Raw genomic sequence first — 14,828 nt, forward strand, 5'->3', positions numbered from 1 at the left:
TGTCATGATTCACTCCTCTGCTGCTTTCTGCCTTTGTTGTGTTTTTAGAAAATACGTTTTTTTCAGTAATAGCTTCCCTAATGTCTCCAAGCTTTGAAGAAGCAAAAATTCTAGTGGGCACAGAATTATTGTATGGCCTAAAGTAATATTAACGTTTAAAAAAAAAAAAGAATCAGTAAAACTTAAGTTCGATATTGTAACTCTGTATCTATAAATGGAAATGAGCTGTGGATTAGGAGAAGAGATGTGTCACACTGTCTTTGGGCAAGATACTGAACCCCAAGATGTTTCTGATGTGTTTATCAATTTGTAAATAAGTGTTGGATCTATAGACTGAGAGGATCGATGTGAGTGGATGTCTGTGAATATGAATTGTGCTGTTCTGACAAGAAAAGCAGCATATAATTGCAGACCTTTTATGAAAAACATAATGTTCAGCCTTAAGCCTTTTTGTGCTTCAATATGACATACCCATGTATACACAGTTATGCCTGAACAGTGTACTTTAAAAACAAGGCTAGATTAACAACTGACAAAAGAGTTAAAAAGACAGGAGCCCCAAAAGCTGTAGGTTGAACTGAAATGAACTGAATTTAATAGAAAACTGAATCTCAAAATGCAAAATTATTCAAAACTATGGCAGGTTCACAAGATACCAATATTTTTATCTTTATTATATATTATATTGATATTATATTCATAGTTTTACTACTAAAACATAAAATGATTATGAGTTTTATCTAGAATTAACACTTTTTTTAATGGTGCCTTCATGGAGAGCATATTTCTGAGGAAACGCTGTCATCAAATTCAATTCAATTCAGTTTAATTCAGTTTTATTTATATAGCGCCTAATTACAACAATTGTCATCTCAAGGCACTTAAATAATATAGTCCAATTCAAGCCAATTGGAATTCAATTCATTGTGATCATAATTCAATGAAATCCGATTAATTAATTTCAAAATAATCCAATTCATTCATATAGAGCCAATTCAAAAATTAATATCCTAGCTAAGGAAACCAACAGATTGCACCGAAACTTGTCTTCAGTCCAATCTCCCGTCCTGAGCGTGCCTGTGGCGACTGTGGAAAGGAACGACTCCCTTTTAACAGGAAGAAACCTCTGGCAGAACCAGAACCAGGAAGGGTGGCCATCCGCCTCGACCAGCTGGGGTTTGAGAAGACAGAAAAGAGGGAAAAGAGGGGGTAAAAACACCATAACGCCATTCAAAGGATATCTGTTGGAACAGGGAAACACAAGTTAATAACCACAATAATGTCACATGTACATAAAATCAATTTTGAAATTAAACAGGTGGAAAAAGAGAGCAAAGTGAGGAAAGGTGTGACAGATGAGGTCCCCCAGCAGTCTAAGCCTATAGCAGCTTAACTATGGGATGTTTCAGGATTACCTGAGCCATCCCTAACTATAAGCTTTATCGAAAAGGAAAGTTTTAAGCGTAATCTTAAAAGTGGAAAGGGTGTCTGCTTCCCAGACATTTACTGGCAGCTTATTCCACAGAGAGGGGCCTGATAACTGAAGGCTCTACCTCCCATTCTACTTTTAGAAACTCTGGGAACAACAAGTAAACCTGCAGTTTGGGAGCGAAGTGCTCTGTTAGGAAAATATCTTACAATGAGATCTTTAAGATATGGTGGAGCTCGGTCATTAAGAGCTTTATATGTGAGGAGAAGAAACTTAAATTCTATTCTGAATTTAACAGGGAGCCAATGAAGAGAAGCTAAAACTGGAGAAACATGATCTCTCCTGTTAGTTCTCATCAGAACTCTGGCTGCAGCATTTTGGATCAGCTGGAGGCTTTTCAGAGAATATGTGGGACAGCCCAATAATAAGGAATTACAGTTGTCCAATCCTGAAGTAACAAATGCATGAACTAGTTTCTCTGCATCACCCTGAGACAGGATGTTCCTGATTTTAGCAATATTACGAAGGTGAAAGAAGGCAGTCCTAGAAACCTGTTTTATATGTGCACAAAATGATAAATTCTGGTCAAAAATAACTCCAAGGTTCCTCACTGTAGAACTAGAAGCCAAGGAAATACCATCTAGAGTAACTATATAACGAGACAATTTCTCCCTGAAGTGCTCAGGTCCAAAGAGAACAACTTCAGTTTTGTCTGAATTTAAAAGCAGACAGTTCTGAGTCATCCAGGTCTTTATGTCTTTAAGACAGGCTTGTAGTCTGACCAACCTGTTGGTTTCATCTGGTTTCATAGATAAGTACAGCTGAGTATCATCAGCATAACAATGGACATTTATGCCATGCTGTCTAATAATGTTACCTAATGGAAGCATGTACAAAGTAAAAAGAATTGGTCCAAGCACAGAACCCTGAGGAACTCCATGACTTACTCCAATGTGTGAGGAAGATTCTTCATTTACAAGAACAAACTGGAATCTATCAGATAAATATGACTTAAACCTGCCTAATGCAGTTCCTTTAATCCCAATAACATGTCCAAGTCTCTGTAACAGAATGCTGTGATCGATCGTATCAAATGCAGCACTGAGATCCAACAGGACAAGCACAGAAACAAGTCCGCTATCAGAGGCTAAGAGGAGATCATTGGTAACTTTCACCAGTGCCGTTTCTGTGCTATGATGCACTCTGAATCCTGACTGAAACTCTTCAAACAGATTATTTCTATGTAAATGATCACAAAGTTGAGCTGCGACTATTTTTTCAAGAACTTTGGACAAAAAAGGGAGATTGGATATAGGTTGATAATTAGCCAACACTTCTGAATCAAGAGTAGGTTTTTTAAGTAAAGGTTTAATTACAGCAACCTTAAAAGTCTGAGGTACATATCCTGTAAACAAATACAGATTGATCAAATCCAATATGGAAGTGTCAATTAAGGGGAAAACCTCCTTGAACAGTCTGGTTGGGACTGGGTCTAAAATACAAGTTGATGGTTTAGAAGAGACTATTGCTGTTGTTAGCTCAGAGAGATCAACTGGGCAGAAGCTGTCTAAATACAAATCAGGTTCTAAAGATACTTCTAAAGCTGCTCTACTTGATGATACATCAGTGATAACAATGGGAACGATTCCATTAATCTTCTCTCTGATAGAAACAATTTTATTGATGAAGAATCTCATGAAATCATCACTGCTGAGAGTTAAAGGAATACATGGCTCAACAGAGCTCGGACTCCTTGTCAGCCTGGCAACAGTGCTGAAAAGAAACCTGGGATTATTCTTATTCTCTTCTATCAATAATGAATAATAAGCAGTTCTAGCTTTACGAAGTGCTTTCTTATACGTTATTAAACTATCTTTCCAGACTAATTGAGACTCTTCTAAATTAGAGGAACGCCACTGTCTCTCCAGCTTTCTTGCAGTCTGCTTTAAAGCAGCTGTGAATTATACCAAGGAGCCAACCTCTTCTGACTGATTACCTTCCTTTTCAGAGGGGCAACATTGTCCAGTGTTGTACGCATTGAAGCTATAGTGCTGTCAACAAGAGTCAAGTTCTACTGGAGTAAAATTTAGGTAGCCGTCCTCTGTCATATCAGCACATGGCAGTGAAGAAAAGGATGATGAAATCAACTCTTTAAATCTGGTTACAGCATTCTCTGACAGACACCTTCTATATGTAGAATTCTTCTCAGAAGCCCTTTAGTCAAGTAATGTAAATTCAAAAGTTATTAAAAAATGGTCAGACAAGACAGAGTTATGAGGGAACACTGTTAACTGTTCACTCTCAATGCCATAAGTCAGCACAAGGTCAAGGGTATGATTAAGGCAGTGAGTAGGTCTGTGAACAATTTGAGAAAATCCAATAGAGTCTAATATAGAATTAAAGTTAATATTTAGGCTGTCATTTTCAACATCTACATGAATATTAAAGTCACCCACTACAATGACTTTATCTGTACTCAGCACTAACTGGGATAAAAACTCTGAGAATTCAGACAGAAACTCAGAATAAGGGCCAGGTGGACGATACACAACAACAAACACAAGAGGTTTTTGTGATTTCCACTTTGGGTGGGAAAAACTGAGAATCAGAGATTCAAAAGAGCTAAAAGTAATCTTGGGTCTAGGACTGATTAGGAACCCTGATCTGAAGATAGCTGCCACTCCTCCTCCTCTGCCTGTGGTTGGAGGAACGTGAACATTTAAATAGTCAGAGGGAGTTGATTCATTAATGCTAACATGATCCTCCTGCTGCAGCCAGGTTTCTGTAAGACAAAATATATCAATATGATGATCACAGATCAAATCATTCACTAACAGAGACTTCAAAGGGAGAGATCTAATATTCAGCAAACCACATTTAATAGTTTGATGTTTTTGTTCAGTTAAAGTTTTTGTTTTAAATTTTTTTTGCACAAGAGGATTTTGCTCCTTTTGTGTTTTTTGATTGAGGGGGGGGCAGCATCAGGTGGGAAGCCGCAGAGAAGTGTGTAAGACTACAACTCTGCATCCTGGTCTCAACCCTGGGTTGCCATGTTTTTGGATGACTAATAAATTCGTCCATATTTCTAGAAATGAGAAGAGCTCCTTCCAAAGTGGGATGGATGCCGTCTCTCCTCATCAGACCAGGTTTTCTCCAGAAAGATTGCCAATTATCTATGTAGCCCACGTTGTTTGCTGGACACCATCTTGACAACCAGCGATTGAATGAGGACATGCGGCTAAACATGTCATCACTGGTCAGATTTGGCAGGGGTCCAGAGAAAACTACGGAGTCCGACATTGTTTTGGCAAAATTACACACCGATGCAACAGTAATTTTAGTGACCTTCGATTGGCGTAACCGGGTGTCATTCCCGCCGACGTGAATAACTATTTTACCGTATTTACGCTTATCCTTAGCCAGCAGTTTTAAATAGGATTCTATGTCGCCCGCTCTGGCCCCTGGAATACATTTGACTATGGTCGCTGGTGTCTCTAATGCCACGTTTCTGACTATAGAGCTGCCAATTACCAGGGTTTTGTCCTCAGCGGGTGTGTTGCTGAGTGGGAAAAATCTATTAGAAACGTGGACAGGTTGATGGTGAAACGGGCTTGACTTTAGGACTATGACTCCTCTTCCTGACAGTCACCCAGCCACTCTTAAGTCCCGGCTGCTCGGGATCTGCTCGGGGACGACTAACAGAGCTAGCTACGCTCGGTGGTTCCGCACTTACTAAAGGGGCCTGGCTCGCTATCGGGTGGTTTTCAACAGTGCAGAGCTGAGATTCCAATTCAGATAACCTTGCCTCCAAAACTACAAAAAGACTACATTTGTTACATGTACCATTACCACTAAAGGAGGAAGAGGAGTAACTAAACATCTGACACACGGAGCAGGTGAAAGCAGGAGATAGAGGAAGAGAACTGGTAGCCATGCTAAGCTAGAGAACCAGACACCGCTAAAAAGTGAAAAATAAAGACTAAAGATCTGTAAGAGTGAGCGCTAGAATATAACAAGTATGGGATAGAGTTAACTCGGCAAAATGTGTAAATTATAGGGAGAAATAAAGTGATTATTAGTAGTTCAAGAGGAGCGAGAAATATCACAGTGCACACACAAAGCAACAGGAAGTGATGCAATACGTCTTACCGCAAAGCAAAGCCGTCAGCCAATCTCATTTCTTCCATGATTTTCTTCAACCTTGACATAATTATTCCATTGTCTTTCCATCCATCCTGCTGACTGTGGATGATATGCACAGTGGTTTCTAAGGTCTATTTCTAAGTTCTTTGCCATCACTGAGATGACATTGTTTGCAAAGTGTGTCAAATTATCACTGTAGATATTTTCAGGAATTCCAAATCTAGGAATTACTTATTTTACCAGTGCTTTTGCTACTGAGAGTGCATCTGCTTATGCACATGCAAATACTTCAGCCCATTTGGTAAAAACCCCTGTTATCACTCGGCAGAACCATTTCCCTTAACATTAATTTAGTTCAATGAAGTCTACACAATAATGAAATAATGAAATCCAAACAAATATGTTGAAAAAGATACACTGGCTTAGGGAATTATGCTTGTTTTGGTCTTAGATTGCCCTGTGGATTGTGTTTTGCACATATTTGACCTTTTAGACAAAACTTTATTCATTTATTTTTTAGTAATTAGTAAAACTATATGTTGTAAAAACCTTGTTCATTATTGCTTCCATCCCTCCTGTAGAGACATGACATCCATGGCACAATTCTGCAGCTGTTTTTCCATTGCTGTGCAAACACATGACTGACATACTGACTGTCATTGTATATGTTAACAACCTTTTTGTTCTTTAACTTACAAGCTTCAGTTAAAGCTATCAATTCGACTGCTTGAACAGAGTAATTTTTTGGTAGTGGTTGTTTTAAGAAAACTTCAGTTTCTGTTACTACTACAAATCCTGTAGCATTTGTGCCATCAGGGTTTTTTTGCTTGACCTGTCGAATAAATATAGTTATTTCTGCATTTTCATAACGTATATCAGTTAAGTCTGGCCTGGGTAAAACACTGATGGTTATTTCTGACATGCAATCATGAGGCTTTCCATCTGTGGGGTAGGTAGCAGTGTGGATGGATTAAGTGTAGCACATCTCTCGGCAACAAGGTGTGGCTGTGAAAGAAGAACTGTTATGTAGGAGAGATGTCTGGAAGGAGACAGTAAAGATATTCTGTTAAGTAACCATATTACAGCCACTGCATGAGGTACCTTAAGTGTTAATGTGTGAAATAACACTATAATTGTTGATGCCTGGACTGCCAAGGTAGCAGGGCTTCTGACCATTGATTCAAAAATATGATCTTGTCACTTTTTCCCCCCCTTCAGTCGACACTGGCCCCTAAATTATTGATTAATCTTGCAGCAAGTACAAGAATGTGTGCGCGTGTGTGTGCGCGGATATGTGTGTGTGTGTCGTGTGTGTGTGTGAGAGAGAGAGAGAGTGTGTGTGCGTGCATGTGTGGGTGTGTAGGTCTGTGTGTGTGTGAGTTTAAAGAACCTGTGGATAAATCACACTGGCCTTATTAGGCAGGTCTGAACTAATATGGCACGGTTCCAGTCTGTCTTTTATCTTTTTGGAAGATCCAGCACTCGGGCGTAGCCTTCTGTCTGTTTGGACTCTCATATACATTCGGTTAATCATAGAAAAACAAGAACAAAACTTTTGAGCTCCTTATACTCATGAAACAGTTATTTCCATTCTAGAAAATAAGATTAAAAATAATCACCACCATTACTATCAATTCTGGATATTCTAACAATCTAAATTGTTTTCTAATTGTTCAATGAAGCCCTTTGCTGCGCTATTATGAGACTCAGTTGATCATAAATCACCAAGCTTTTAAAACTGTTCACCTTTTTCTTTTCTCAGTTGGTATTGACTTTAAAGCCCATTAACAAAAATAATGAATGTCTATCAACAAATGTGGGATCTAAACTCCAATGCCTCCTCTAAAATCATTTCATTTCTCAACTTCTAAATGTGTGTGTAAGTCACTGCACGCGTGCAGCCAAAACAATTCAATTCAATTCAATTCAATTTTATTTATATAGCGCTAGATTACAACAATTGTCATCTCAAGGCACTTAAGTAATATAGTCCAATTCAAGCCAATTGGAATTCAATTCATTGTAATCATAATCCAATTAATTCATAAAGAGCTCATTCAAAAATTAATATCCTAGCTAAGGAAACCAACAGATTGCACCGAAACGTGTCTTCAGTCCAATCTCCCGTCCTGAGCGTGCCTGTGGCAACTGTGGAAAGGAACGACTCCCTTTTAACAGGAAGAAACCTCTGGCAGAACCAGACTCAGGAAGGGTGGCCATCCGCCTCGACCAGCTGGGGTTTGAGAAGACAGAAAAGAGGGAAAAGATGGGGGAAAAAGACCCTAACGCCATTCAAAGGATATCTGTTGGAACAGGGAAACATACGTTAGTAACCACAATAATGTCACATGTACATAAAATCATTTGAGAAATTAAACAGGGGGAAAAAGAGAGCAAAGTGAGGAAAGGTGTGACAGATGAGGTCCCCCAGCAGTCTAAGCCTATAGCAGCTTAACTATGGGATGTTTCAGGATTACCTGAGCCATCCCTAACTATAAGCTTTAACACCTTTCTTCTCTCTCTTTTCTCCACACTCTGAGCACACACACACCGAATCAGAAACGCTTTTTTCCCTCTCCTTTCTACACTGTGGACTGTGGGGACACACCCCTTTTGTTGTTGTTGTTGGTTGGTGTGCCAGAGAGTTGTCTCACTTATCAGATTACGCTTAAAACACGAATGCGTTTATCAGTCACCTCTCATCTCATCAAACACACTAAATCTTAATGGAAGATGTTGTGGCAACAATAGACATCTCAGACACAGTAGTGCTAAACAGAGATTGGGTTTTGGCCACGTACGCACAGAATGTTAAGGTGCAAAGGTGAGTCCGGACATCTTTTCTCCACAACATCACTCACTACAATGACTTTATATGTGCTCAGCAGTAATTGAGATAGTGTCATGATTATGCCTGGTTGTGGTGTTGTTTTGTATCTGTGCCTTAGGCTGGGGCTGAGCAGGCTGCAGAAGCTTTCCTAGGTGGAATCTGTCCGGCTCCTGCAGGCATACCTGTGCCTTATTCAACAAGAGCTGCTAGTGTTCGTCAGATTGTCAATGTCCTCCACATGGTAATCAGGTCTTTCTCGTGACTACTCGTGTGTCAATTCAATTCCTGTGGATACATGATCTAGGAGAACTCACCTTCACAACTTATCTGCCTGCTCACCCTCTGATGGCTCAGTTCCTCCTCACCACAACTAACTACAACTAGTCTCTCCTAATCAGGCCAGGCTCTTTCCAGAAAGATTGCCAATTATCTGTGTAGCCTACATTGTCTGCTGGACACCATCTAGACAACCGGCAGTTGAAGGAGGACATCAGATCAGATTTGGAAGCGGTCCAGAGAAAACTATAGTCTGGCATTGTTTTGCCATTGCTGCATATCAAGGCAACATGAATTTTAGTGACCTCTTATTGGTATAACTGGGTGTCATTATTTTTAATGAATCTATGTTTATTCAGCATTTAAAATATAGGATTATTTGTCATCTGTGGGAGAGAGCAGAGCCTTGACACTGCTCGAACCACATGTTGTTTGGGGTCAGAATGTTCTCTGTTCAGGAGGAGAAGATGTTGCAGCAATCTCAGACACAGTGGTGCCGGACAGATATTGGGTTTTGGCCACGTACGCACAGAATGACATCAGGAAGTATAAAGTCAAAGTCAAAGTCAAATTTATTTGTATAGCACATTTCATGTACAAAACAATTCAAAGTGCTTTACATAACATAAAAGCATGGCAGCGGGGAGCAGAAGAAGCATAACAAATATGTAAAAGAATATAAATAGAAAATAATAAAATAATGAAAATTAATAAAAACAAGCAACAGTCTAGATAAGTTAAAAGATACCGTGCAGATTTCTTGCATAGACACATGAGAAAAGAAATGTTTTTAACCTGGATTTAAAATTGTCTACATTTGGTGACAGTTTAATCTCCACTGGCAGTTTGTTCCACATGTTTTCAGCATCTGGACTGGACCAGCTGACCTGAGACCTTGGATCTAAAAGCTCTGCTGGGTTTATATTCTCTGAACATATCACAGATGTATTTTGGGCCTAAATCATTCTGGGATTTGTAAACCATCAGTAGGATTTTAAAATATATTCTGTGACTGACTGGAAGCCAGTGTAAAGATTTTAAAACTGGTGTGATGTGTTCAGATCTCTTAGTCCTGGTTAAAACTCCAGCAGCAGCGTTCTGGATGAGCTGCAGATGTTTAATGCTCTTTTTGGGAAGTCCAGTTAAAAGACCATTACAGTAATGGAGTCTCCTGGAGATGAATGCATGGATGAGTTTCTCCTGGTCTTTTTGGGAGAGAAAACCTTGAATTCTGTTGATGTTTCTGAGTTGGTAAAAAGCTGCCTTGGTGACAGCTTTGATGTGGCTGCTGAAAGTCAGATCTGAGTCTATCAACACTCCAAGGTTGCGAACTTGGTCAGTGATTGTGAGTGCCCAAGTCTCAAGGTATTTACCAGTTTTTCTCTCACTCAGTTTTTCTTCATTTAATTGTAGAAAATTCTCTCTCATCCAGGAGTTTATTTCCTCCAGACACTGACACATTACAAGCGTCTGGTGACAGAGACACATAAAGTTGTGTATCATCTGCATAACTGTGATAATTGATGTTAAAGTTCTGCAATATCTGACCCAAAGGGAGCATATACAAGTTAAACAGAAGAGGTCCAAGAATTGACCCCTGGGGGACTCCACAAGTTATGGCCACTCACTCAGATTTATAGTTGCCAATTGTAACAAAATAACTCTGGCCTTCTTAATAGGATCTGAACCAGTTGAGGACCACTTCAGAAAGTCCAACCCAGTTTTCCAGCCTGTGCAACAGGATTCTGTGATCTACAGTATCAAACACAGCGCTGAGATCCAACAGAACCAGGACTGAAACGTAACCAGAATCAGTATTCAACCTAATGTCGTTTGACACTTTGACCAGAGCTGTTTCAGTGCTGCGATAACGTTGGAAGCCTGATTGAAAGTTATCGAGTCTTTTACTTTCATTCAGAAAGTCATTGAGCTGGTTAAATACAACTTTCTCAATAGTCTTGGATATAAAAGAGACATTAGAGACAGGTCTGTAGTTGTTCATCACAGAGGCGTCTAGAGTGCTCTTCTTTAGGAGTGGCTTAATGGCAGCTGTCTTTAGTGACTTGGGAAAAATGCCTGATGCCAGTTAGCTGTTAACTATTTGTAGGAGATCACTTTCTCCTGAGGTAAAATCAGTTTTTAAAAAGTCGGATGGTATTATGTCCAGAGTGCAAGTTGTTGATTTCAGATGCCGAATTTTTTCCTCCAGGATTTTTAAATCAACAATATTAAATTGTGACATAACTTCAGAGTTATTTCTAGGTTTTTGACACAGATTAGTTTTCTTGTTGGTCTGTGTGGCGTGAACATTTTGTCTAATTGTTTGGATTTTTTGGCTAAAAAAGTTGGCAAATTCGTTGTATTTCTCAGTAGAGAGGAGGTCTGGGTTTGACCGTTTCAGAGGATTTGTGATTTTTCAACCATAGCAAACAGAGTTCGAGAATTGTTGACATTCTTATTAATCAGTTCAGATAAATGCAGCTGTCAGGCCTTGCACAGCTCATTGTTATAACTATGCAGGCTTTGTTTGTACAGCTCATAGTGAATCTGAAGCTTTGTTTTCCTCCACTTATGTTCACCTTTCCTGCATTCTCTTTTCAGGTTTTTGACCATTGTGGTGTTTCTCCATGGTGTTTTCTGTTTGCTTAAGGTGCTCTTGATTCTTATTGGTGCAACAGCTTCCATTACATTCAAAATTCTTAAGTTGAAATGATCCAGCAGTCCGTCAACCGACTATGTGCTCACTGTTGGTGACATAGCTATGGCCTCCCGAAACTGAGCACTTGTTTTCTCATTAATGTACCTCTTCTTAACTGAGAAGCTGGTTATTTGAACATTCTGAGTAATCAATAAATCAAATAAAATACAGAAATGGACAGACAAGGCCAAATCAATAACCACAACAGAAGAAATATCAACAACTTTAAAAATGACCAGGTCCAGAGTGTGACCTCAAAGGTGGGTTGGTTCTGTTATATGTTGCCAAAAACCAAACATGTCCAGCACAGAAGAAAATTCTTTGGCATTGCCATCTGTTATCTATGTGAATGTTAAAATCCCTGTGTCATGATAAAATGGATAAAATCAGTCGAAATAAGAGCCGATAATCCAGAAAATTCATCAATAAAACTTGCACAGTATCCTGGTTATCTGTAAATGATTAAGAACAGAATTTTAGGAACACCCTTTAAAATAAAACTAAGATATTCAAAAGAATAATAATTATTTTATTATAATAATAATAAAATAAGGCAGCTTCTCCCCCACCTTTCCTCCCATTTTGGCATTTATCCATGAAACTAAAATTTGGGGGTGCTGTTTCATTAAGAACAGTAGCACTTGTGCTCTCTGTTAGCCATGTTCCTGTCAGAAAAAGAAAATCTAAATTGTCAATCTAAATTGTGAAATTATGAAGTCATTAACAAACAGTGACTTATTGGACAGAGAGCCAGTATTAAGTAGACCTAGCTTTGTGGAGTTTACACTGGTCTCTGTTGTATTTTGAGTTGTACATGGTTCCGTTAACAGATTAGATAGATTCACTGTTCTGGGCATGAGTGCGTCAGATCAACGATTAAGTACCCCTGCAGCTCTCTGGTAGCGTCTCCAAAACTCTCCAGGAAGAGAGCCTTCTCTGAGGGGAAGATTTGATATTCACCTGCAATTTGTGGGATTCTTAAACAGCACCAGATAATTTCTGTTCAGACTAATGGTGCGACTGTACTTTCCTTGATACATTTTGAGTCAACATCATGACGCTCATATTTCTATGATGTCTATACTGTTTTTACCACTTCAGGATGGGCCGAGGCCTGAAAAATAACATCATCCAAAATAACAAAGTGATTATGACGAGGAGGAAACAGATTTTCATCTTCAAAAGAATGAGGCAATCCTTCCACAAATTTTATCTTTTTATTCATCGGGTGGAAGGAGGTGTAAATCCAAACAATATTCTCTGGTACAACATCCATCACATGGTTACAATTCTGTAAAACAGTTTTAACAAAAACAGATTTCCCACATCCACAGGGCCCCACAATCAAACATGAAAAAGGAGTCTTTATTCTGTAGTCAAAATCAAACTCCTTCACATCAGAGAAGCGTGACATTTTTAATTTTTATTCCCTCTTAATCACCCTAATACCCGATGAGCAGAGTTGTTCCATCAGGAAAAAGATGTCTCTTGTCATACACCACCCGGAACTTTTTCAGGAATCTCGCGTTTTTTAGCTGGAATCTCTTTTTATCTCTCCTGATGGTACGCTGAGGGGTCTCGATCACCCCTTCTCTGGAGTCAGCCAAGTAACCCTCCACTAACTCTTTGACGCTGTCAAAGTTGATCTTCTCGTTGTATTCATGCGTCTGAGTGATGCCTTTAACACGCATCGATACTTTTTTTCTGGTTTTTGGTCTAGTAGCCATAATTTTTAGGTCCTGCGGCAACAAATTCCTGAATTGTATCGCCCCCCATCTCATCGGTCAAATCCCCCAGATAGTTTCTCAGTTTCAGCGGAGTCTCATCCTTTTGCACCATATAGATCAGACTGTCTGTGTCTATGTAGAGAATTTTGCATTAGTTCCAGACAGCTATACAGTTTTACACGTGCATAAGCGGTGGTAAATGCTGCAATTAATACATTGTTTACCTTGTTGGGAGGAGAGATACACCGTTTGTTGTAACTCCACTGCAACATGCACATGTCAGGGTTGAGATCTTGAGATTGGTGATCTTGTACTTACCCGAGAACATGAAATTAGAAAATTAATTCGGGTCTGTGATGATGGTGGTTGGAGACAGATCGTTCCTTTGTGCAAATTTCCCCCCACAGTTTAGCCACCTGTCTTTTGGTGGGGTTCACCTCAATTTTGTTGGTATCCAGCTGAATACCTTGATGGAGTTTGTAGTCTCTGACGTACCTTAACTTGCTCTCCTCATCAACTGCATCAATTGGGTATCCGGAAGCTTCCTGTTTGCCCTTAAGAAATGTGTGTATATACCCTACAAAGATTGAGCTACTGCTTTTGTCAAAGTGCCACACCTCTGTGATTTTAGCAAGGCGATAACCAAGCTTTAACACCTTGCTAAACTCCACGCTCACCCACACATCTGTTAGTACTCTGTGGGTGCATGCACCTGCCTGGTTATTCATTTCTGCACAGGTGCGACAGAGAGTGAACACTAGTTTACTGTGAGATGACTTGTAAGGTAAAACATGGAAAAACAGTCTGTGCGGTGAGTATACAACAGCTCTAATGAAACCCAAGTAGCTGTTGGGGTCATCAAAATCCATCTATCCATCCATCCATTATCTGCCGCTTCTCCGGGGGTCGAGTGGCGGGGACCCGGCTATTTCCTCCAGCTCTTCCGGGGGGGACCCCGAGGCGTTCCCAGGCCAGCCGAAAGACATAGTCTCTCCAACGTGTCCTGGGTCTCCCCCGGGGTCTCCTCCCAGTGGGACACGGAACTCCCCAGGGAGGCGTCCAGGGGGCATCCTAACCAGATGCCCGAGCCACCTCATCTGACTCCTCTCAATGCGGAGGAGCAGCGGTTCTACTCCGAGCCCCTCCGGGATGACTGAGCTTCTCACCCTATCTCTAAGGGAGGCCCAGACACCCTGCGAAGGAAACCCATTTCAGCCGCTTGTATTCGCGATCTCGTTCTTTCGGTCACTACCCACAACTCGTGACCATAGGTGAGGATGGGAACGTAGATTGACCAGTAAGTAGAGAGCTTCGCCTTCTGGCTCAGCTCCTTCTTCACAATGATGGGTCGGTGCAGAGCCCGCAACACTGCGGACGCCGCACCGATCCACCCGTCAATCTCACGTTCCATTCGTCCCTCACTCATGAACAAGACCCCAAGATACTTGAACTCCGAGATACTCGATACTTGGAGGAGTTAAAGAATCTCTGGGTCATCAAAATCTCTGCAGATAATCTTGGGAGGACTGTGGGGGTAAGGAAAGCTGCAGTTCACATAAGGGTACAGAGATGTAAAGTCTGCATAGTGCACAGCTTCCCTGCAAGTGTATCTCAACCTGAGTGCACAGATCCAACCACCATACAGAGCTTGTCTGAGGGAGAGAGGTTCGGGGGCATTACATTTTTCGGGAAAATACCCCAAATGGGTGATTGATTGGGTTTTTT

The sequence above is a fragment of the Leuresthes tenuis genome, unplaced genomic scaffold (genome assembly GCF_036924035.1).
Source record: "Leuresthes tenuis unplaced genomic scaffold, fLeuTen1.0.hap1 SCAF_20, whole genome shotgun sequence".
NCBI classification, from domain to species: Eukaryota; Metazoa; Chordata; class Actinopteri; order Atheriniformes; family Atherinopsidae; genus Leuresthes; species Leuresthes tenuis.